The 25,737-nt window shown below is 39.6% G+C and overlaps 1 protein-coding gene across 3 annotated transcripts in view; it reads right to left on the reverse strand.

Annotated features, from left to right (window-relative positions):
* Positions 1 to 25,737, reverse strand: part of LOC138131325 (ichor-like) — a 101,112-nt gene that overhangs the window by 30,326 nt on the left and 45,049 nt on the right. For all 3 annotated transcript variants that reach the window (XM_069048289.1, XM_069048291.1, XM_069048288.1), the window contains one exon: positions 18,097 to 18,134. The gene's annotated coding sequence lies outside the window, so the exon portion shown is untranslated. The remainder of the gene's footprint in view (positions 1 to 18,096; positions 18,135 to 25,737) is intronic.

The following is a 25,737-nucleotide window of genomic DNA, read 5'->3' on the forward strand; positions in this document are numbered from 1 at the left end:
TTATTTGAAGAAAACATGATGAAAAGTTTGAACCTGCAGACCCATATATCTTTGTAAAAACCCCCCCCCTGTATTTTTTATTTTATTTTTTCGAGATTCCTGAGATTTTTCCCTACAAGACCCCCGACTTGGAATGCGTTAATTTTACGACACCCTGTATAGTATGTATCGGGTGTTCATTTAAATTTATCCTCAAAGGCACCACGGCTTACAGATCACGGATCAGCTATTTAAATCTAACCTCACTTTTTGCGTTGTTTGTGTTTTTACTCTACAGACAGACGAGTGGTCCGTTCACAACCGATTCTTCAACACCAACTTTCAGGATAAATTGAAATAAACATCGATACGTATACATAATATGTAGTTTCTTTTTGAAACTTCCACTCTTTTTCCTTTTTTCTCCCAGTCTTTTCGAAAAACGAGCGTAAAAGTGAAGGTGCAGATGGCCTTTTACTTTTGCATAGGTTATGTCAGTAGATTTTACACAATTTCCCGATTAGCGTGATTAATGGATGTTGGATTTTGTCGATTCAACTGATTTTTTCATCGGCATTATTTTTGCCCACGCACAACTACCCATTGTCATCCATCAACCTCTCGCTTGATTGACAGCGACATTTTTGCCCGAGTGACATCCATCATTTTTGATTGATGTAACATTTTTTACGTATTTACATATGAAATCGCGTTTGCAAATCCTCAAGTGGCGAGTTGCAAAATCGTCAACTCCTCTAGGAGCGGCGTTCCGCAGGGAAGTCCGTCCAACCGGCGCTCGTCACATCCTCCTCCTCGCCTGCATTTTAATCCGATCCGTCTGCATTATTTATAACAGACTAACATCCTCAAAATACGAAATGGGTTCATTTCCACTTCCCGGATATTGAGTATTGTGGATACGAACAGTTACGAGGATGCTGGTACTTGACATATACGCTACCTTGAAACTCTATTTAAAGTATCGACGTTAAATTGCTTCACGACCACTGATTTATCTCGCAATGACTTTAAGAACACGTCATCCGCGTTTGTCTTTTATCTGTTCTTTTAATAACAGTGCAGCAGATGTTGATTCATTGTCGATTCGACCGTGATACGATCGCGTTTCGCGGAATTTCGCCTCTTGCGAAATTCGTCCGGTGAATCACCCGGACTGCTCTCGGGGCACGATCCCGGTTGCGCCACTCCGATTGTTCTCGGGGTGGCCCTGTCTTTTATCCTTGCCCCGGGACACCCATTAACTCGGCTCTTGTTTCCGCAAATATCTCTACAGGTGAAACCGTACGTGCTTTTATGATAAATGACCGGCTCGTACGCGTGATATATTATTGATTGGCGAAAAATTTTAACCACCTGTTGCAACGGTCATGCTCTGTTAGGCCCAATTGTTTATGGGAGACACTCAGTTTCCGATTTGATTGTGATTTCTACTCTCGTGGACATTTATTTCCATACTTTCGCTGCCGGCGATTTTTCGCGTTTCTTTCTCGCGGCCAACCGCGGTTTTGCCTACTCACTATTAGAAAGACACGTTTTGTCCGGCTTAATTATCGCCCGTTTTTTGTTCGTTAATGCGTTTAATTAAATTTACATATTTCGCCGCGGTACAATTAGCTTTCGAGGAAAAAATTCGATCGGCCTTGTCTGGGCGACAGGCGCTTTTTTCACTCCAACGGGACCGGGATCGTCCACAGATGATTTATCACCGGGTTTATTGACATTTTGGGCCAGATCCTTCCAAATGTCTGCGCTAGCGGATAACTAACTGTCCGTTTCAGGAATTCCTCCTATAAAACCCGGATTCTTCAAAGATCGAGAATTATCGACTCTTAAAACGTTTGAGAGCCTAAAATTATCCTTTTTATCGCGTGGGAGAGGCAGTAAAAGCCGCAATGAAACACCCCAACGGTTATTCTAAGTGGGATTTATGCTCGTAATGATAATTAGGTGTGCTTGAAATTAATTAATAAATACCACTTTGTGTAATTGAATTCTATTTCAACATTAATGCGACTGATATTTTGTGTTGTTAAATTATAATTAAAGGTTAACAGAGCGTTTACCTCGAGTCGTAAAGTGCTCTTCCATCAGACTGTAAAATTACGATTTTTTTTACCGGGGGGTTTAGTGCCGCCACAGCTCTCGCCCTAATCTTCTTAATGCGACCCTGATGACCCACTTTCGAAAAAATTTGAACGGAGCTTTGAGAGCTTTGAACGTTTTGGATTAGCTGAATTAGATGTTGCACGTGATGCTCGGTAATAAATTACGTTGAGGGTCCTGATCCGGTTGGTGCAAAAATGGCATGAGAAAGAAGTCTCGCGTCAGTTGAAGAGCCTGGAATGGATTTAATTAAAGGAAATTTATTGCGCCGTCAGGTTGACTATTGACATTTAATTAAAAAATAGCGAGAACATCCAAAATTCCTTTGGAAATAGAACTGTCGTAAAAAGGTGTTTTAAAAAATGAGAATAAAATATGTACACAAATCGATATGTTAATGAAGTAAATTAATACAAATTAATAATAAAACTAGTTTATGTTCGAGTTCAGCACACCGGTTCTGGTCCGAATCGATTTTTTAGGCGCCCATCAAGCCGACATTTAACCCAAATTGGCGAAAACTCGATCAGTTGGCGTTGCAAAAGCGAGTAAACAAATGTAAATGCGACCCTCGCGACGCAAGGTGGCGCAGTGGGACCGCGTTTCTTCACACCGCGGTAGTGAAAATCGAAATAAATGTTTACATTTAGATTTCTAACGGTTTTGGTGCGCGGTAGCACAAAGAAATCCGACGCTCTAAAAGGAAAAATACTATTTTTAATATTCGAAGAATCTTAAGTGGCTCCATAAGACATCTTTATGGCGTGTTAAAACGTGTTTTCATTATTCAAATTTGCAACTGTGACAGGTGTGCGGTAATGGATCGTGCGGGGGAAAATCGCCGCATTTTCCTGACATTTCGGGCGCGTGTCGTTTGCATAACAGGGTGTAGCTGCTCCGCATCTGCGTTGTTTCCATTTGGTCGTGGGTCGTGAGCGCCGAGAGGGTCCCGTCTGGCACCACCGCGGCCTTCGCGCTCTTTCGGGGCTGCCGCCCCTCGATTAGCCCGCCTGATTTATGGAGAGTCGCGAAACCTAGCCCGGAGAGGGAAAAAACGCGCAAAACCACCTCACGAACACCACACACAAGCCTCCCAACCAACAATTTAAATGCAATTTGTGATTAGATAATTATGGTTTAATCCAACATAACCTGAACATTATGTTTAATAATTGATAATTCCGCGAGCCTTACTTAGTCCTGTTCGGAAAATGGAGCGTTTGTTGGCCGCAATTACATTAATGTTAACTTTGAGCGCTTTTTGCCACTTAGCCGCGGCGGTTCGCTTTTAGAAAGTGGTGTCGTTCGGAATATTCGATTTATTCCGCAAAACTCGCCGATAATTGCGGTTTATGTAATGGCGGATTTTTCCCAATTCGCGTTATGAATATTGAACACATTGTCTCGTTGTGCAAGACGGCGTTTTCGCGTCCCCTTGAAATCTCAATTAAGCGCTCGGTGAAAAGTTGAGCAAACAAATTTTATATATTTAAAGCATTAACAATGTAAATACGCGTTTCAAACGGCATTTTAACAAGTCAAGTGATCCTTGTCTCGATTGTTTATTGAAGGATCTATTTTTTCCGCAGGGGGACTGGTGGAATTTGTTTTAATGTTTTAGTCATGACTATTATTTTATGCCCACGTACCAGCCGATACTATATAGGTTACGGAATAATTCGATACTTGATCGATCGAAATCCTGCTCGTGGGCGAAATCCAGCAGGAAGGAAGCGTTACCGGCTCACACAACCATAAAAACGGCCAGATTCTATCTCCCTCCCATTCAGATCTATTCGCTAAACTAATTAGTGAGGAAAACGAACAACGTCCCGCTATAATATATGTATTTCGTTTTTCTTGCGGAACACGCCGGTTTTCTTTGTTTTTTCGGCTGTGGGACGCAAGATGCTTCGAGATTATTATGTGAAAGCTGAGGGAAATTGTGTTTGACAGGATAGTAATTATGTTGATGTTTTATTCGTGTATTTTTGCATAAATATTAATGCACAATGTGCAAGTTGTGCTGCCAGACTGTTTTCTTTTTATTCTTCGGCCCTTGCGTCACGAAAACATCTAAATTGACTGCGTGAGGTTCTCGCCTAAAAATCTACCTCTGAGGTAAATAACAGCTTTCGTCTTCATTCTAGGATAATTCTCTTTACGTTTATGTGTTTTAGCAGTAATTACGGATAATGACTGGCGATGGCTCCATAAAAAGAATCAAAACATCTTTAATGAAATTTAATGAAAGTTATAGTAATTAAATTTCACTGTGCTTTTCATAACGCTGAAAACATTTTCAACAAATTTCGAAATGCTGAAGTGCGACGCAACAGTTGCGAAGGAGAAAATTCTTTCGCTCAAATTTTATTAAAGCTCTTTGTTTTAGTTTTTGGAGTTTGTTGTGAACATATTTGAAAACCTGAAATATTTAGGATTATTTTGCCTTCAGGTTTCATCCAATAAATCTCAAGTATTTATAAATGTTGTACTTTTGGAATTTTGCTAATTTGAACAAGTAAGTAACTGCAGCAATCTTTGAATTTGTTGGCTAAATTGATCAATTAGCAGAGATAAAAACTCAATAAACTGGAACAAAAAACGCTACAAGTGAAAGAGAAATTTAATGATTTTTTTATGTTTGATATTATGTATTTAAAAGTGCCAAGAATTTGTTAAATTTGGTGCAATTATGACTAATTTATTTTCAGTAATATTCAGAAAACATAACAATATGAAGTATTTCTGCTATGACAAAATTTCAATAAATTTGGAAAAAAGGTCACAAGTGAAAGAGAAATTTTGAAATTTTTGTTGTTAATTTGGTTTGGCACTGTTTGCTAAAAACGTATGAAAGTAGCAAGAATTTGTGGAATTATTGGCAACTATAACAGAAACAGCTAGGAAATATTTTGAGTAATTTTGTTTTTCAATAAGATTTAGGTGATTTAAAACATCAAAAATATTTCCGAAAGTAGTTTATGGAAATGTTTTTTGGAAACTGGAGTTATCGGAAAGATTTTGTGAAATTTTGTCACACAATAAAATTAAATAATATAAAACACTTCTGGATCTAGTATTTTTGAAATGTATACAATTTCGTCACGAAAGTGGAATAAACTGTGAATTCGGTGACCAAATTGATCAATTAATAGAGATAAAATCTCAATAAACTTGGATAAAAAACGCTACCAGTGAAAGAGAAATTTTACGATTTTTTTATTACCTCCATTTTGACATTATGGATTTAAAAGTGCCAAGAGTTTATCCAAATTATGTGCAATTATGATTAATTTATTCTGAGAAAGATACAGAAAAAGTTAACGAAAGAACGAAAGAGAAATGATGTTTTCCGTAACATTCTGAAGATATAAAAAATATAAAACTTCAATAAATTCGGATGAAATGAGTGAAAGAGAAATTTAAGAATTTGTGTTGTCAATTTTGTTTTGTCACCGTTTACCAAGAATTTGTCAAATTGTGTTCCATTATAATATCGGGTGTTCATTTAAATTTGTCCTCAAAGTTGGCGTTGAAGAGTCGATCGTGAACGCACCACTCATCAGTGTGAATGAAAACACAAACAACGCAAAAAGTGAGGTTAGATTTAAGCACTGATCCGTGATCTGACTAATCTGTAATCCGTGGTGCGTTCACAATCGACTCTTCAACGCCTGCTTTGAAGAAAAATTTAAAAGGAAATTTTTGACACTTTCACTGAAATTTAGTTGGTTAACATAAAAAACCACGTTTATCACACTTTGTAAAACTTCTTGAAATGAAAGGAATCGAACCCGAATAAGAGATTTAAAGCCTCTTCTGTCAATTTGTCTTCGAGAAAATTAAACCGAGTTAACCTTTTACTTCCAGATCGACCCGAGTAATTCAATATTTCAACAAGATAATGCCCTTCCCACACTGCACCTTCCTACAGTTCGTTACGGCGAATGATATATTAGCGACCGCCTAATATGTCTCAAACCAAACAACACGCAATTCGTGCTTTTTTGTGCAGCCGAAGTGTGAAATTTTCCCATTTCGAAATTGCCTTTTGAAAGGAATTTTGATTTCATTCTCTCCTCTGATACAATCTAGGCGGAGTTAGGATCTTTGTAGAAAGCTAACTCTTGCCTTTATGGAGAGGTCGACCTCTCGGCATTGTGAAATCGCCACTCAGCCATACGAAAAAAAAATCTTAGGGGTTTTAGTTGGTGGAATTAGGTATTCGGTCAGTTTGTCTTCTTCTAACGAGAACCATTTGCCTACCGCAGCCGTAAAATTGATGACAGATGATTCGGCTCTTAACGAGATTACTGTCAATTTTCCGCATAAACAGATCAGGCGTTTAGAAAAAAATAAACGAATTACACGAGCAGCTGTTCACAAATATAAATTACTTTTATTGGTAGTTTGTATTAATTTAGTTAATATAGCGGCTCATTAACATATTTATTCGCGCATATATTTCTTCTTCATCTTCGTCTTGTTCTCGGCTCGTATTTCTTGTCCGGGTCTCGTTTCCACGTTTCCTCTTGTGTCGGTTCTTCAGCATTAGCAAGTCAGATGCGATCCAACCTACTTGGTGTATTTTTCTGGTCGGGCTATGAATGAAAGCGCGACGGCCTGGGGCCTTCGAAGCCCCATTCCGGGGCATATATTCGCTCGAGACGTGTTGTTACGTTAACAGGCGAAGTACATAAAGCAAAATTGATTGAAGCAGAATGCCGTTATCTCTTCCACTAAATCGCTGTTTCAGTATAAATCAGAAAGAGCAAGTATCAGTAAAAGTATTAATTATGTTTACTTCAAGTCAAAGATCCGTCGTAAAATAGATGTTTGTTATTACCAGTCTATTGGCCATTACTCTGGAATCCAGTAATGCAAGACGGCAGTTACTGTAATATCCCAACAACAGCTAATAGGGAGAATACGGTCTAAAGACAATAACAAATGATTTAAAAACTATTTACATTGCTTTTATGGTCCGGACTCTTGAGTTATTTTAGTGCCCGGAGCTAGGCACGAAATTTTCACGAGGCGACCTCTCCGTGTCGCGGCGTTTCGTCACCGCTCTCGACATCATCACTCGGCATAATTAATCGTTTGTTTCTTACGGTTTTCTTGTGTTTACAGACGTGCCAGCGACCTATTGAATTTCCTTAATCCATCACGCGTCCATTCAAGATTTTTTTCCCAAGACGCAGAGTACGTTTTTGCCACCTCGACTGTCGTGCACACCCGACCAGTCTCGACTCTTTAGGATCTATCAATCATCCACATCTCGCAAAGAGCTATTATAACAACTAGACATTTATCACTTGCGAAGCCAGTTCCGCATGGTCAGTTGGTCAGCGCTTCGGGGGGGAAATTGAGGGGGGACATCACGCAGCGTAGGTCGTGACTCCAAGCGGCCTCCCCGCTCCTCCATTCTAAATACACCTTTTCTCCGCGCTACTGCTGGTTCGAGCTGCCCGGAGCCTCAATTTGCACAAGGGCCCCCCCATTAAACGGTAACGCTCTTCCGGCGAAAAATGAGGAAATTGCACGCCGGGGGGATTAGCATAATGCCATCGACACCCCCTCAGCGGACGCGGACCGTGACAAGCCGTTATTGGGAGTCTGGGCCCGGCGAAAACGGCGCTTATCGCGGAATTGATCGGATTTTTCATGGGCTTTATTTGTGTTTCTTGCGTTATTGCGGTTTTATGGTGATTTTATTCAGGAAATGACGAAATCGGGAGTTTTGTACGGCGCTGATGAGCATCGCCGGCTTTCCTGGAATTCTTCTCGTTTATCTTCGCCTTTTCCTTTTTTACTGGTGTGCATAATTAAATTATATCCTTTGAAACCAACTGACATTTGACAAATCGTACCGCAAATGGACCGGTGATTTGTCTCGCCCTGGTTGGAAAAGGAACGTTACTGTTACCATTAAACGCTCTTAAATTACCGTTTTATTCATTATTATATAATTATGGAAAACACTACTATTTTGTTTGCATTAAGTGCAATTAAGCCATTTGTTTTGTGCATATATGACACATTCGTTTTATTCTGTCTGCTGTCCCACACAAATCTATTTATTTATTCAGTTTCCAATACCGAAAAAGGTAGAAATCTACCCACACTGCTTTCCCTAAAAATCGAAACACTCCGAATGTTGTCCAGTTTTCACGAAATGCTTCTTTACAAGTGCCAGAGGCAACTCGATGGCAACGTTATCATTTCTTTTTGACAGCATTGCAATTATCTTGACGTTTTATTCCTGTATTTTTGCATAAATGTACTTACAGATGCAAATGTAAATTGTATTCGCCTCAGGCAGGTTGTTTGTTTTCTCCTTTAAACAAATTTACGGAAACAGGAAAAATTGGTCAAGAAATTTTAATTCTCACAGTCAGTAGTTCATTTTGAATTATTAAGTTCCTAAAGCAAAAAAAAATCTTTAATAATTATTTTTATGGTAATAAAATTTTATGGAGCTTTATATAGTGTGTCCCCGGATAGGTGAAACGACTCTAGTAAAAGATAAAAAAATCTCGATTTAAATTTTCATTTTCTGGAGTTCAATCCTGCTTGGTTAAAGACCAATTTCTAACATAATTTTAGTTTTGAAAAATTAAGTATGCCTTGGAAATTTTCAAAAAAAAACCTATTTTCCTGTAGAGTAAAGTGCTTTTTATGTGACAAATACGACAAAAAGTTATTGAGAAAAGTTGTTTAGAATCAACATCTAGGCCCTTATACCAAATTTCCAAATCATCGGCCAACTATGATTTTTCATCTTTTTAATGTTTATTTCACAAATCAAAGAATTTTATTTTTAACAGATCTCTTATTATGAGTAAAAAAAATTCACACTTAGATTATTACTACAAATTGCTGGCTCAACACTAATAAGTTATAATTAAATAAAAGTCAATTAAATGGAAAAAATGAGAAATCATAGTTGGCTGATGATTTTGAAATTTTGTCTAGAGGTCTAGATGTTGATTCTAAACATAAAAGGCACTTTACTCTACAAAAAAATAGATTTTTTGAAAATTTCAAAGCATACAAAATTTTTGAAAACTAAAATTATGTTAAAAATTAGTCTTTAACCAATCAATCAAATTAAAATTTAAATCGATTTTTTTTTATCTTTTGCAAGATTCGTTTCACCTATCCGGGGACACACTGTATTATACTGAAGTATAAGAAGATTTCAGTTATTTCAATTTCTGTTTTAAGCAAAGCTACGAATTATTCTCAAAAATTGTTCTAAACTAAGGAGTTGTTTTATTTTTGTGGAAATAAGCACGAGTCGCAGAGGAGCGTTTTATTTCCAAACAACAAAAAAATGAGCGAAAAGAGAGGAAAAATTCACGGAAACGAATTCACGTGCACGTGGGAGATTCGACAAGAAAATTGCACGGTAACACCTAGTAATTACTCGAAGAGATTTATTTATTTTAAATGTCAAAGCTACAAATGTACGAGTTTTCATGGTAACTGTGATTAAAAGATTGTTTTGGTCAATGACATGCACAAAAAAATTCCATTTACTAATTTTTTGAAAGGGTCAAAAATGTCTGGAAATCTTTGTCGTTGCTTTGATGTTTTCACTAAATGAAAGCTTTCTATTGGATGAATGCAATCGTGCGATTTGCAATTTAAGTATCTTTTATTAAATGCACCAATGCAAATTCAAGTTTTCTTTATTTTTATACGTTGTTATTTCTCTTTAAGTTTCTTTGTTGCTGTAAAATATGAAATGATTAAAATGCATTCAACTTGTTTTGGCATAATGGGAGGCCATGGAAATTTTGTATTTAATTTGGTAGTAAAACTCTCTGATGAATTAGGTTATCTTTTTCTAAGTTTGAGGTTAGAAATGGCGTCAATGTCTAGTGCATTGTTGTCAGTTTTACTAGTTTGCAATAGAAGAATACTCAGACATCGCGAGAAATTCAGCAGAGTGTCCAACGTTAGAAAAATAAATCATGGCCTCCCTTTGTGCCAAAACAACCTAAACGATTTTTATACAGACAGATTTTCAAAATTTTTGTTCTTATATTCCTTAAGTAAAAATGTAACTTGCTTTTTATTTATCTTTTCTAGATTGTAAAAAGTGTCACAATGTCTGATAAAAATGAATGTACATATGTATCTACTCGTATACAGGGTGATTCAAGTTTTACCGCCCTAGCGAAAACACCCACTTCTAATCGATATAAAATTCTCAAAAAATTCAGGAATGATTGTGTAACATTGTAGAACATTTTGTAAAAATTTCAAATTTTTTAATGAAACGAGTAAATATTTCGTTTCAATTCAATAACCGCTAGATTAATTTACATAATTTTTTACCGAGAGTCCTTTCAAACATTTAGTAAAAATTTGATGTCATTGAAATCATGAAAGCATCACCGGTTTTTGAAATAAATGGAATTCGATATTAAAGTGCATAATTTACTGGAAAAGTTCTCAACAGATGTTTCCCAACAATGAGGTATTTATTTATGACACTGCAGTTGTAAATCTTGATCATTTTTCGGTGTTAATATTAAAATTGGATTAATTCAAAAACTAAACATTTTCTTTTGATGCGAATTTCATAACTATGTTCTTTGAATTAATTGTGAATTATGAGCGTGCACGGAAAAAATTTTTTTTTTTGGTAAAAATAAATTTTTTAAATTTTATGGCCATGAATGAAGTGATACGAGAAAATTGATTGCACACGTTTGAAGGGAATGTAACCCTAAAGTTTCGTAATTTTTACTAATTTTTTAAAAGGGTTAATCGTGCGGGCGGTAAAACTTGAATCACCCTGTATATGTAATTGAATTTCTTGTTTTTCACAGTTTTGCAAGTTTCTAGAAAAATGTAGTTTCATTTTCATTTTCAAAAAATATTAACGGCAAACGGTTTATTTTTTCTTTGTTTTTAATATTTTAAAGCGTTTCGAAATTGTTTTGATTTTTTTAAATGATGTCCAATTCAGACATTTCCAAAATTTTAATTCTCCTTTGAATCTTTAAACCAAAAATGAAAATATAAAGTCAATTAATAGTTTGGAATTTATTTAAATTCCAAAAACGTGTTTTAAATGATAATTATGTTTCCAAGAAAAAATCTAAACATGCTTAATGAATCTTAAAGTGTCCACATAAGTAAATTTTCTATACTTTGCTACAAAAATAATTTTGACAATAAAAGCAAATTTAAATGTACTTAATTTTAGTTGTATTATATGAAGAAAACAATTTTTTTTGGGGGGGAAAACCGCAATTTCCACTTCATTTGGAACCAGCTCCACTCCAGAGGTTTGTATCGGTATTATCACATCACTAAAATTATCACCGTGGGCGAATGTTTATTTATTTCTTTGTCTTATTTTCAACAGAACGATGCGCGCCCCCACGCGCCTATTACACACAATAATTACATAATTATCTGTGATTTGTTGACCTTATTCCATCCAGAATTTTAATACCTTAATAAATTTTCTCTTCCAACATTCAAACAATTATTTTTGTGAGTCTCAATTTTTTTCACGTGCTGCCCCTCTTTATCTCATTAATTAGTATGTGCGGGTCACGGATGAGATGACCTCTCGTCACATTTGCTACAATAATTGCATAACGTTTCGTACTTACAAAAAATATAATAAAGTTTATCTGTTCATCAGTAAGCAGCGATGATGGCAACACTTAACAAAATTAGCCTCAGCTGATGGAACTGCTCATCGGTGTTGACTGCGCTGCAGATAGAAATTCTCGTTTCCTCGACCACTATAATTTTAACCACTTTGAAAGTCATTGAAAAATAAATTGCTCGCCGGTGGAAACAACACCAGTTTTAGGCCTTAACGGCAAGACAAACGATCCATCGAGAGGGGAATTTCCTAACTTCGTTGCAAAACTGGAGCTATTTGGAGCGACGGCGGAAAAGCACCACAATAAATTCCAATTAGTTAATATTGTCAGTATTTTCAGAGGAAAACTAATTGGCCAATAGTATTACTAATAGACTTACAATGATTAATGTCGGTGTAACTCGTAGATATCGTGAGATTAACATAAATCACACCGAACACAATGACACATTTTTTCCCCGCCGCCGACGTTCAAATGAAGATGGAATTTATAATTTGACGTCAATGGATACGTTTAGAATGTAGCGAGCAATTTTCTGTCAGTGAGAATTTACAATCTCGCAACAATATCATTAAGTTGCATTCGATATTTGCACTTAAAATTTTCAAGTCTTATCGCCGCCCGGCATCGACAATTAAGTGTGCATTTAATTGCGTTTACATAACGTTTACTCCTCGGTACGCGCTGCCCCCGGCGGCCGAAGAATTCCTGCAGAGACAATAGAGACGAATTCGTCGCCGGTTATGCAACCGGCCAGACACGCCCCGCGAATTATCTCAAATTAATCGAAATCAATTGTCCCCGTTAAGGAGCATTCCTATTAAGTCCCGCGATGTATAAATCAAACAAACGTCCGTAATTACGCGAGAATTTCTAATTGCGGTTTATGAGCGTGACCTGCGCCGCCCCACGGGCCCATCAACGCCGCTGGATTTCGATCGGGGGGCAGCAGCTTTCTGGATCAGCGAGAAGAAAGTGGCCCAGGAGAGATTATTAGTTAGAGACTGGCATTGACAAATGTACAAAGTCGAGATTGGTGGAGATATCCTTTGGTAGAACAAGCAATTAATGGTCCTGCCCACGAAACGAAGAACTTAATTTGGACCCGCGCTCTGCTACCGAAAAACATGCTAGGCTCGGACATAACGGAAGATAATAAATCAAAAGAAATCAGTGAAGATAATTTCGGTGATTGGCGGTTCGGGTTATTTTTGTCAAGGAGACAAGAAATGTAATTAGTGTTTTGGGTCACGCATTTTGAAAATTGTTTGAGTGCGAAATGCGTACACCGAGGCTTGCAGGAGAAGGATGTTTGGGTGCAGCAGGATGGAGCTTTGCTCACATGCTAGACGCTCGATTCAAAATCAGATATCATCGATCGGAACTGTTAGAACTGTGTTTGCTTTTACAGGTTCTTGGAATTTATTCGGGTGCAGGTTTGCGCACTCCTATAAATAATAAATCGACACATCAAACCTTGATGTGAAGAATATTTTAACGTAAGCTAGGTTTCCATTATAAAAAATATTTAAATTAGTTTCTAATTAGGCATACATTAATTTTAGCGTGTGTTTCAATTTTTAAACTAGGCTTTAGTTAAAAAAAATCATCAAAATTACTGCTACAGCTGTTACAAAAATGCGGAACAAGTTTTTGCGCGGAGAAAGTTAAGAAAAGGGACAAACGCACGAATTTATTTATTTATTCAACGTGTTAAATTTTTTGGAAGAAAATTTAGCGAGCATCTGCGTATTTGACCATCTCGATCGATGAATTTATTTTTTTTTTTGTCGAACGAATTAATTAAGCGAGTGCAGGTTGCGTCGTCCATCTGTAACTATGTACTATGTTTTGCAAGTTTTCAAAATTTTTGTTCGCAAATACAAATTTTATTTAAGAACGTAATTGCCTTTAATTTGTCTTCGAGAGTTTACAAAAAAAAATCAAAATGTTTAATGATAATTTTATTCCTCTATAATAACTAGTAAGTAGGCAAATAAGCAATAAACGTCGCATTTTTGTTAGTTTGACACCGATAAAAACGTGCCTTCCTTTTTTTACAGCAATAAATACATCTGTTGACTATTTATACTACAGAATAGTTATTACTTATTTGTGTGTCAAGGCCAAAAGGTGCATCTTTTTCGTCCGAGTCTAAGTTTCTGGCCGAGGCGCAGCCGAGGCTTGAAAACAGGCGAGGACAAAATGCACTTTTTGGTTTTTTTAGACGACCGCACGAACTACAAAGCAAAAAACATCATTGGAAAAATTACAAATTTATTTAGGACAGGACAATTATATATCGATTTTGTCGGTTTCGTTGCTAACTTACTAAACAGACCAACAGATGGCGGCGCCGGCGTCCGAAAAAGAGTTACTTTTCATCCGCTTGTGAGTACGTAAAATTACCGTTTTCATTAAGGGTGTTAAAAAATTTTTAGGCGTTATGAAATTTGTTAATTTCTTAAATGAAATGAAAATCAGTTCAAAGTTTTCAAAATTTTAATTTTCCAAATCCTTAAACCAAAAATATAAAAATAAAGTAAACAACAGTTTAGAATTTGTCTGCATTCCGGAAATTGTGTTTTAAATGATAATTAGGCTTCCAAGAAAAAATCTAAACACGCGTAATGAAACTTAAACACCCAATTAAATTTAAAACTTTTGTATAGTTCCGATTTAAGTATAAATTAATTTTGTCGTGTGTTTCAATTGTTAAACTAGGCTTTAATTGGATGAAAGAATTTTTAAAATTACCGTAACAACAAGTTTTTGCACAGAGAATGTTAAAAAATGGACAAACACACAGAGTGTATTTATTTATTTATTTATTTCCTGAGTCAGATTTTTGGAAGAAATTTTTGAGTCTGATCTTGATTAACACCCGATTTATATCTGTTGAACATTTTTATTTGGTGGTCGGGGTCATCCTCTAACGAATTAATTAAGCGAGTTGGGGTCACAGCGATACCCCATCTGCGGTAAAATTTTGTCTCAAAAACTGCGCTTATCTGTCGAGGCGATCGTGTTCCCACACCCACGGACACACATGAGCCTCCACTCTTCCGGTAGGTTCATTATCCCGATCCTGCGCGCCTCCTGAGGACTGCACGGTCAGGTTCGCTCCTGCGGGGCTCCCGGATTGTCAGCAGCACCCATGCAGGTGCAATTTCGTCCTTTGCCCACCGGTCTTATCCGCGTCCCACTCTTGTCAATAGATAATTCATATTGTTTATGAGCATCGCTTCCACGCCCAACCATTTATCAGCCGCGCATGCAGGAACTGTGATATCGCGATGTTTCAATGACAAGATTAATCGCTTCTTGATCTTACGCTTTACCGATTTGGTAGTGGAATTATCTTTCATTGTTCGCACGCTCGCCGCCGTTCTATTAAGACCCGACGGAAGAATTTATGGAGGTTGACAGCGACGATTCGATTCGGATGGTCCAGGCACGACTTTTTACCACGGCGAGATCAATCTTATCGCGGCTTCTTCTTTCCGGAGAGGTCCTCCACTGATTTATCGACACCCAAGGCGCCCATCCAAGATTTCTTCTGCACCGCGAGCCACGAGAAGAAAGTGATTTTTTACCAAGAAACGAGGGCGAGTCTCTGGACCACATAAGCTATAGGTGGTCACGTGACGCCGACCGTGCGCCCCAATCAAAGACTCCGCTGCGATCAATCTCGCGTGAATTATGGCGGTCGCGACTTAACGACACATGCCATCATGGTTAAATACGGGGAACACAATGGCATGTGTGATGGACATTAAGTTTACGAAGTGAACGAATCGTAATTGCGCCTCGGTTTCTTTGTCAATGATTGCGCCTCCGGTCAAGAAAACGTCGACGGAATTGGCTAAACGGAAATTTCTAAAATTAAGCGTCGCCATGAGCGGTTTTTTTGGCGCGAAACGTGGGCACAATGCCGATAATGAACATTAGAAATTAATCACCGAGTGACCAACTCGAAATATATGCGCACACTTGTAAACTTTCTAAAGTGATTTTCCACACATTTGACACGTTTTTTTCCTCTAGACTGTCTAAATATCGGTTTTAATTAAACCAACACATCATCTGTTGTGATTAATTACGAAAAATACCAGTACGGACTGCGATTTTTTTTGCGCCCTCGGTACAGAAGAAAGTTGTTTTTTTCTTATGTAATTTGTTTTGATGATATGCTACCACAATTTTATTATTAATAGGATTAGAAATCCGAATAATTTCTTCAAACAAGTAAAAAGCGTTAATGAAATAGAAAGCTTCTCACCTCGGGCCCTGTTTTTTCTCCGGTGGCTCGCATACAGCACTGCGATTAAAAAATCGCATAATGGGGCACGAATTATCATTAGTTTCACAGTGGGTGTGCATATTAACAAAGTATTATTATTAATTGTGTCGGCACATCAAATGAAAAATTAAATTATCCATTGCGAATAGGAGTCATAGTTATGGTCCGCAAACACACTAATATCACCTTCGAGATGCTGATTTATAGCTGTAATTTCCTCTACGGACTAGATACTGCGCTCGCGAAAAACCTCTAATGCAATTAGGTGCATTATTTAAATCGTTAATGGATTTCAGGCGGGCCAACTAGAGCGAAATTGCACATTCGTGACAGTTTTCTGATTCCGTGTGGAACCGGAGCCGGGCGCGCGGAAAATTCCGCGAGCTTTTTACCGAAGAACCGCACAAAATAATTAATTGCAGTAATCTAGCTCAGACTCTTCGGACGAATCTCAAGGACAAATCATTCCACACGAGATGACTCACGGTCACAACTGCGAGAGCAAATTTTTTTGGTTGGCGCACCACCTATGGGCCCATAAAACAACTTAACTGTCATCCCGTCGTTACCTCGTCGCGTTTGTTTGTTTGTGCCGTTGCGGCTACGCTCCGGGATCCTCGGGTATCAATTAGAGTCGCGAGAGCCGAAGGACCTTTGGGACGAAGCCGGTACTTTCAGATTTCGCGTTAAGCCTTGTAGAGTCGCGCTCCTGGCTCAGTTCCTGCCAGATAATTATTTCAACAATCATCCGAGATCTATAAATAACCGACGCCCTGAGCCAGTTTTAAACACTCTCTAATCGCTGTAAAAAACTGTTGTCCAACATTCGGTTTTGGCAAAAAACAAACAATTAATTAATCGAGGCACTTTAGCAAATGGAGATAACTTAATAGATTAGCGAGTGTTGTCTGATCTGGTCGAGATAAGACAGTTCTGGTGGTTTTTAATTGGTGTTTTTTCCAGGACGATTCTAGTGGTTTCTAAAAAATGATTAATAAGAGGGGGACATCGGGTGACTTTTCGAAATTTCGTAATGGCTAATTTACGAGCGGAATATTCTCAATGGGAGAATAAATTGTCGGATGATGATTTTTAATTGGTTGGCACATAATATGTAGGTTTATGACAGATTTATCGCCCCGATGGTCCATTCGAGACCATAAAGAACACCAGGGCTGAGAGCTATAACGGTCGGTTTATTGCAGGAGGGTAAAAATGGTGTTCCAGTTGCGCCGCCGCCCACATTTCGACGACCAACACCTGCGGTCGTCCTGCGATGTCCTGAACTCTGCGCCGCGGTTAATTAACAGGATGGGAGCCGTCGGTGAGGTGTCGTAAACACGTCTAAGGATCGATAGGCCGCAATAACGCTTCGGTAATGTCGAAGATTAAAGCTGACGTTAATATATTACGTGTTTGGACATTGTAACGAATTTGGGAGATGATGGTCATTACGGTTGGCTGAATTATGAACATCGACGCTTCATAATTCACCGAATCACGTCCATGTCTTGACCCGGTCTCGCGCTCTTCAATCCCACCACCAGATTTAATTAAGCCGTTTGCTAATCCGCGTTTTTGGCGCAATTCTGCATGCCTAATGTGTCCCAAATTCGGAGGCGGCCAACGACCGTAAAATGCCCAAGAAAAACCGACAGGGAGGTGTGGGAGCTGAATTCGTCGATTGCCCAATTAATTAATTATTAATTCGATCGGGACTAATTAAAACGACAGTGATGATATTAAATTACGGAAGATAGCATCTGCCAGAATGCTCTGCGCAATTTGTAGGTTTCTGTCATTATCCGCGAAAAAACTGTTACATCTGAAATCCTAACAGTTCCAGTTTTTGCCATTTGAATAATTCGCGTGTTGGGAGATAACCTCGCAGTCTCAGAGTTAATTAGTCGATTGGGAACCAGTTCGTGGGGTAAATGAGCGATGACTTGCCACAATTTAATGGAAAACTTGGTAATCGATGGAGACGTCGGTTTCGGACGTCTCGCGTAATTAATTCCGGGATTGGTCAAAAATAAATGGACTCACCTTCAGTCTCGCGGGGACGCGAATCAGCCCATGGCAATCTGCAACAAAGAAGAAAATTAGAAAATGGCCGAATATGGTGGTCAGTGTCGACGAGTTGTTCACCTCTTGGGCACAAAACCTCAAACAGTTAGGTCTGTACTTAGTTCCTTGTAGATTTTTATCGTCGTTATTTTCTTAATTGCAAAACCACTTAAGATCACATAAATGCTTTATAGTGTGCGATTAGAATAATAACTTGACATAAGCAAATAATCATCGTACGGCACAAGTGCCGTGCCCGAGGCGCTAGATAATTAAATTTAGCCGAAGAAAAACGCGCGCGATGGTCTACATGAGGTGGTTGCACACAGCTAATTAATTTTTGCAACATTAACAGCGTAATTCGCTTAAGTAACGGTTGCGCAACGGCAGACGACCGATCTAGTGAAATGTCGGAGGTGAGAGATTTTCGAAAAAATTCGTTCGACCGAAAAATCGACGTTAAATTTCGATCATGCGATAAATCTGCAGCCGCCAGTCGAAAGTTTCCGAGAAGCGATTCGGTCGTTGGGGAAAAAATCGGGGCAAGAAGCTCGAGTTATTTTTCTTTTCCTGAGTCAGAAAGTCAATTAGTGGAGGTGATTGAGCTATTAGTCGATCGGTTGGTGATTCGCGTCCACATTCCGCGGCAATTATTCTCTGTTTCCTCGAGTACTTGAAATTGCTGCGAATTTCCTAAAGATGGAGAAGAAAATGGCCTAACGGCGTGGCACGGAATCGGGTCAGTACTTCCGCGAGCGAAATAAATAAAACGGCGACCGCCCATCATTCGCTTTATGAGCGTTTTTTATCGGGAATTAATGAGATGTCCAGTGCGCTGGTAAAGTCGACCCATAGAAAATAAAACGAAATAAAGTCAAATGGCGTGGAATAATAACACACCGTGAATACCGTAGGCGATAGGAGAAAGTTATGATGATCTCTTTTGATTTGGTTTAGTTGGTACACCAGTGGCGTGTGCATGTGTGTGTTCCGAAAAGCCCGCCGCCATTAATTGAGTGAAAAGTTTAAAACACCATTAGGACAGCGACAAAAACCGATTTTCGGCTAATAATTCTCACCTCCGAGTCCGCCCATTAAATCCGAATTCGTGGCAAAACGCCGTTCTTAATTATCATTAGCAACAATTTTCTACCGGTCTTTTCCGCAGAACTGGGTCAGTCGCCTGCGGCACAAACGTAAATAATAAATCTGCCCATCTGCAGCTTTTAGATTTTATGCACTCGGAATCTGTAACAAATTGACGCTGATTGCGGGGCTGAGGCGAAATGATCGAGGTGTTGAAATTGATGGGCAAATTATCGAGGGACGACGTTTCGAAACGGACGATTTTGCGCTCGAGACAATCCTGGAAACGAACGGTTAGCACCTGACGAATTCCGAGGAATTGTGACGAACGTGATGGCTGCTGGTGCCGGATATTTTCCACTTAAATCGTATTTCCATGGAAAAAATGCGCGGTGAAGAAATATTGGTCGATTCAATCGAGTGTGATGGCGCTTTTTCAGCTGCAGGAAAACGGAATGGTTGTGGGATCGTCGTTTGATCGAGCGTTCAGGTCTACGCCGTAAACTATAGGCGAGCAGGAATTATTTATTCGCGGGTGTCTTACACCACAGCTGGAATAATCTGCAGGATTTTCTGAAGACAGTTTTGACACCCATCCACCAGGAAATGCAAATGTAAATGTGTCTTTCCTGTTTTGTTAAACAAGCCACACTTCAACTGAAGTCTCGGTTTGTCGCTTGATCGAGCGTTGAAGTCTCCCTGATAAACAAGGAAAAGTGACATCCAACCAAGTTTAATTTATTCACGAGAGTTTTTGTACGTCAGCTGTAATAATCTGCAGGATTCCAGCTATTTCGAAGTCTAGCAGGAAATGGAGGTGCGAATGTAAGTTGTTCCTGTTAACTCAAAACAACTCATTTCAGTTCAAATCTCAGTTTATCACTGTCATAAATCTGCAGGACTTTAAACTGGCAAAGTTTCCGTTGCACCAATTCAGTTGAAAGCACAGTTTATCCAGCAGGAAAACAATTTTTGTTCTTCAATTAGAAGAGTCAGTTTACTAGAGTTTTATTCAGCTAGTTGAGTTCGTCGTTTGATCCATCGTTGGGGTCTCCGAGACTCTCTGAGCATTTAGCAGGATATGATTTATTTATCACGTATCTCATTAGCACTAAGAACATGTATTTTGAGATTGTGCCGTGTTTGCAGAGAACGGGTCGGTAGTTGCAGTTCCTGCAAAAGCCTCAGCAGGAAAGTGCGAAGATTGGAGATTGTCTCATACTCGAGCGTTGAAGTCTCTTCAGAAACGTGTTGGTTTGCATTTTTTGTGTTGAACGAGGCGGGTCGGAAATGAGTCCCGGGCCATAAAAAATTGAAATCTCATCGATTTTATGCTCCTTAATAACATTTTTATGGGGAGACATAAAATCCGGTCTCATCTCCGGACTCTCCATAAACTTTTCCACACTTTCCCACAGTCTGTGCCATCTGGGAGTTTTCGTGTGAATTCCGCGTGTCTCGTGCGCGACTCGCCCATCTTCCGGATCCACAAGTGTCAACCGTTTTCATCCGAGCAGCGTGAGAAACGCGGGACAGATGACTAACGCGGCCAAGTCAAGGCCGACTGTGATTTATGACCGGCTGGACTACCTGGCTAATGCACTTAAGTAGGACTCGGAGCGGCGGTGTTAACCGATGTGATAAATTAATATAAAACCGATTCGACGACTTCGATGCTTTATGGCTTATTAAATCGATACATGTTCACTAAATTGACTTAATGTGTCGCGCGTCGACTCTGCGCCATATTTTTCGACTGTCGACTTTTTCCGTTCAGTCCTCGGTCGGCGCTGCACCGAGAATGCGCTTGTCGCATTAAAAACTGATCGCTCTTCGACAATTTTTGCGCTCCCTCCAATTATCCTTTTTATTTGCGCAGGAGGCGGCGTGATTAATGGAGAATGTTCGTCATGTTATAATTCAGGTTAGGATGAAGGATCGCTTCGGCCGCCGATGCATAAGTGCGAATAATTGAAAATTGTTGCTGAGATGCGAGCTGTCTGTTATTTATTGAATACCGGAGGAGTCCGGGTTCCGGCGTGATGCATCGCTCTCCGCTTCTAACAGTTTTATCATAACGGAAAGGCGAAATTAATGACGGATTTATTACTTCATTTGAAAAGCGCACATTTCACGTGATATCGGAGCGCGTAGGAGGCTTTCTGTACATGTCAGAAATGAAATATTTTGTGTCTGAAGCCACCGGTGCGAAGGAGGCTCTGTTACACATTGTGCCGAAGAACTAGAGCATGCCCACTCTCAGACCAGCAACAGGATCTAGAAGATTCCTGGAGAAAAACGGATCGGGTGACAGAACAAGCCGAAGGTCATTCGCGTCGTAAAATTCGGCATTGATTGATTGGAGAATGCAATGCCATGCGAAACTGGGGCTCGGTGGTGATTGAGCAAGGTGGCGATTTTTCGCAGGAAATTTGGTGGTTGAGGCAAAAAGCTCGAAACCGTTCGTGGGTCATGCAAATTCCTGGGTTAGCCTTGCCATGTGTCAGGAGCGGCAAGGCAAAAAGCGCATCAATCGGCCATATCAATCGAATCCAATTAATGCCGTTAAGAGGGCATAAATTCGGAGACCCGAACGACGGATCAAGACACTAGCCGGAGTCGCCATTTACGGTCGCCACAATAAAATTCCGACCGTGTTGATAAATAAAGAGGCGCAAAACACCGATACCGTGGCTCCGTAAAGGGGAAAAGGCGATTTTCAATCATCATTACGGAACAAGAGGCCGTTTATTGGTCGACCGGACGGCTCTTTACAAAGTTAAGCTGTTTATTGCCTCCATATGCAGTCGTGTTTTGTCTTAACACACTTTAACGGAATACTAAAGAAGCGCGCCGATGATTAAAAACTGGCCTGCACCTCCGGGGAGGCATTAATAATTCAGGCCTCGGATGGTAATATAAATGCGGTGCGAAACGAACTTTTCATGTACACGACTGGTTTAATAAAAGCGCACGCCAATCAAATCTGGATTTTTTCGACCCGAGCTTAACGTATTAATTGCGAGGATTTCGAGGCTTTATTACCGCCGGAATTCGTTAATAACGCGCACCCAAAGAAATACATAAATCAGGAATTTTATGGCCCCCCTAATTAGACAGTGGATTTCGTCAAAGCTTAAATTATAAGCGGGTCTTAATGAGACAGTTAAAAAATTCTTTTACATAATTTCGTATTTATTCGGCGATTTCCCCACAATTTGTAACAATCCCAATTAGGAGTCGCCGGAAAATGTCAGTCGAATCTTCAAATGTCATCAGTTGACGGCTCTTGTCAAAATGTCAATTCACCGCAAAAACTTGATGCCGATTCTGGGACAGGACCGGTAAAAGTCGTTGGACTAGGCCGCAAAAAACTCAAGTGCCACCTTATGCAGAATCGAAACTCTGCCGATTGCAGAGGCGTTCAGAGGAAGAACGGCCATCTTGCCGCCGATAAACGGCGCTGAAGCGTGGGCTCCGCGCGGCCACGCTGTATGTACCATTTCAAAAAAAAAAAAAATGCGACCTTGCGTGTCACCAATTAAGTCGAAAATCAGCCAGGTGGGATTTTTTGCAGAATGTGGAAAAAATCCGGTAGGCTTGGTCCGGTTAGCGACAATGCGGCATTGATCCGGACAAAGCGGGTGAGGAGTTCTCACGGCAGAAATGTGCAAAAGCAGTGATTTATGGCGACCCCACGAAACGCAAAAACTGGTATGCTAATCGGCCCCTCGAAAAAATTAATAACTTAATAAATCGTCAAAACAGCGTCGGCTAGATGGAAAATAAATGAAAATTAGCAGTAAATCTAAGATGTACACGTCCGCGTCGCAGTTTTACAACTGGGAGTCGTCAACGAATCTGTAAAATTTATGGAATGGCCGCGGGGTCAGCGGCTCTTAATTGGTGGCCCGGTGGAAATGTCAAAGACAATGGTCGCACTTCCATAAATCGGAGCAGCGCCGCTGAACTTTTAATTATCGAGCGGTGGGCAAAAAGTCATCGGCAAGAAGCGGTCGCGGTTCAATTAAAAACGAGCCAAACGACCCAATTGCGGTCGAGGTATTTGTTTTGGGGAAAGGCAGACGAGGCAACACATCGGCGAAAAGGGAAATTTCGGGTGAGATCCTTGGCGGATGGCTCAATCGGCGAAACGCTAATGACAGACGAAATAACTGTAATCAGGAGGAGGGGAAAAGTGGAAAAGTCGTGATGAAAGAATAAAAGAGATAATTTTTACTTGTCTGGCGATTCGTTTAAAATTTACCTGTAGGAGACCAGGCGGACTGACAATTCAGACAATTTCCACTGACAGATTAAAATGTAACCCAATTTTTTAACGGCCGAGGCGAGCAACAGGTATGCAAAACGCTCTCGACCGGGCTTAATAAGCGACCGCACCGCAAAACAACCAGAAACTGATAAATGTCTTCGTGGCGGGTAACGTACATGCAAATGCGATGCTAATCGACGCCATTTGTAAAAGTACCGAAATTCTAGCCCCGAACGAGACAAAGGCGGCAGTAAATGCTAATCCCATTGTTCTTCGGCTATTGGGAGTTTAGGTAAGGACGTGTAACGAGCAAGCGTTAAGATCTCTTTTCATAGACGTTTACCGCAAACGATGTCACATTTTGAATCTCGAGGGGTAATTACCGGTCTTAAGAGCCAATTACGGAGCTTTACGAGTAGTGGGGTACATGTCAAACGGCAGATTTAGCATTGTTTACACGGCGCAGGAACGGTGTTACCCGAATATTACACTTCTTATCTGTTACAATTCTCAGGATCGTAAATAGACCTTGAGAATTATTTTTAGCGAATTTTTCGTCGACTGTGAGAGACGAAATGTTATTCTTTTTCCTGCGGAGATCGCGGTTTGTGTGCCGACCGCGCGTCGAAGTCTCCGGAACTCGACACGTTTCCGGGTAATTTCGCGCCGGTCGCGATGAATAAAAGTGCAGCGATTAGCCGCGCCAATTAAGACGTTCGTCGAGCTCGTCTCCACGTGTAATTCGAATTTTTACAACGCTCATTATTCCGGTCGGACAAAAATCCGGTGCACTTCCTCCCAAGGCGCACATTAAACCGCCAACGAGAGATTTTTGTGAGGCGAGATCGTAAAGCGGACGTTTATGTGCAAGAAGCGGCCCGGCCTCGTAAATTATTTTCGTTTTGTTGTGGATTTATGGAGTATCGGGTTATTAAAGACAAGACTCGTTTGTGCTGTTATCGCGCTTGTTATCGGCGAGCCGTTTTCGGGCGTGTTCCGTTTTTTCCCACCAGTCCTCGACTCAATTAGTTCAAATTGTTAAATCCGCCAAACAAAACGCAGAACGGCTAAGCCACTACAGAGACAATCCCGAGTGCCAGAAGCGCAGCTACTCCCATAGAAAAACCTGAGATGTCATTGTGACGGCACTTATCAGAGAATAATTGGTAATTACCGAAAACACTTCAAGGGAGATAAAATGTTGTTTTAAACGGCGGCCAGACAAATTGTGCTGATTGTTGATGGTGATGGCTCACAATATCTGCTTGATGAGTGTGAGAATGGTCCCAGCTTTTCGGTGAAGAAAAACAACTCGTCGATCACTTCCTACTGCTAATTGGTCAGGTTGTGGTGGCGCAACTACTGGGACCGGCAAAAATTTTTCACTCGTAATCAAATCATTGCTAAAGAACGACATTGAAGAAGCTTGGACTAGAATTTCAGTTTTCTAGAGCAGGAATTACAAAATACTTGTTCCTTTGAATTCAGATTGGATTTATTCGTGAACTTATCGTAAAATGGGTAATATACAAGGTGTCTCAAAAATGGCGCCCAATCTCTTAAGTGGTTAAGATATTTGAAGAGTAGAGTTAAATTTCGTTGTCAATTTTTTTTCCTTTGGCTAGTTTCCAAGTTATACAGAGTTTAAAGTAAGCAAATGTGGCAACATCGGTTGGTATGCACAATCAACTAAGGTCAGTGTTGCAGCTGTTATTTTTTTGAGATTTACCTTACCAGATCTCTATTCTTTAAGACCATTAGGAGATTGGGCGACATTTTTGAGACACCCTATATCGCGATATTTTTTACAAAAAGTGAAAAACGACAAAGTTTTCTGTTGTAAATCTGCAAAATACTCGAGTAGTACCTTTAAATGTTGAAGCAAAATTTTGGTTGGATTTCTTCTTCACTTTTTTTTTCGAAAGTTGTTATGCTTTGTAGTTTTACGCGATGTTTTGAAGATTTTTGACTTCACCAAGAAAAATCTCATTTCAGAATTTGGAATTAGAACTCGTTTACTGCTACAGGAATTTTGAAATGATCAAGTACGAGCTCTAGAGCTTCATCATCGATCCATATTGTAGTTTATATCATTTTCAAAAAATTTAATTTCAAATAACATCAACAGGGAATGTTATTGAAGAATTTTGGGCTAGTGGAGAAATTACAAAATTCGTCCAAATTCAGACTTCTTCATGATCATGTTGCCAAGTACTACCTTTATCATGATTTCGTGAGTCAGAATATGTGGTACTATTTAC

Source organism: Tenebrio molitor, chromosome 5, assembly GCF_963966145.1.
Source record: "Tenebrio molitor chromosome 5, icTenMoli1.1, whole genome shotgun sequence".
NCBI lineage: Eukaryota > Metazoa > Arthropoda > Insecta > Coleoptera > Tenebrionidae > Tenebrio > Tenebrio molitor.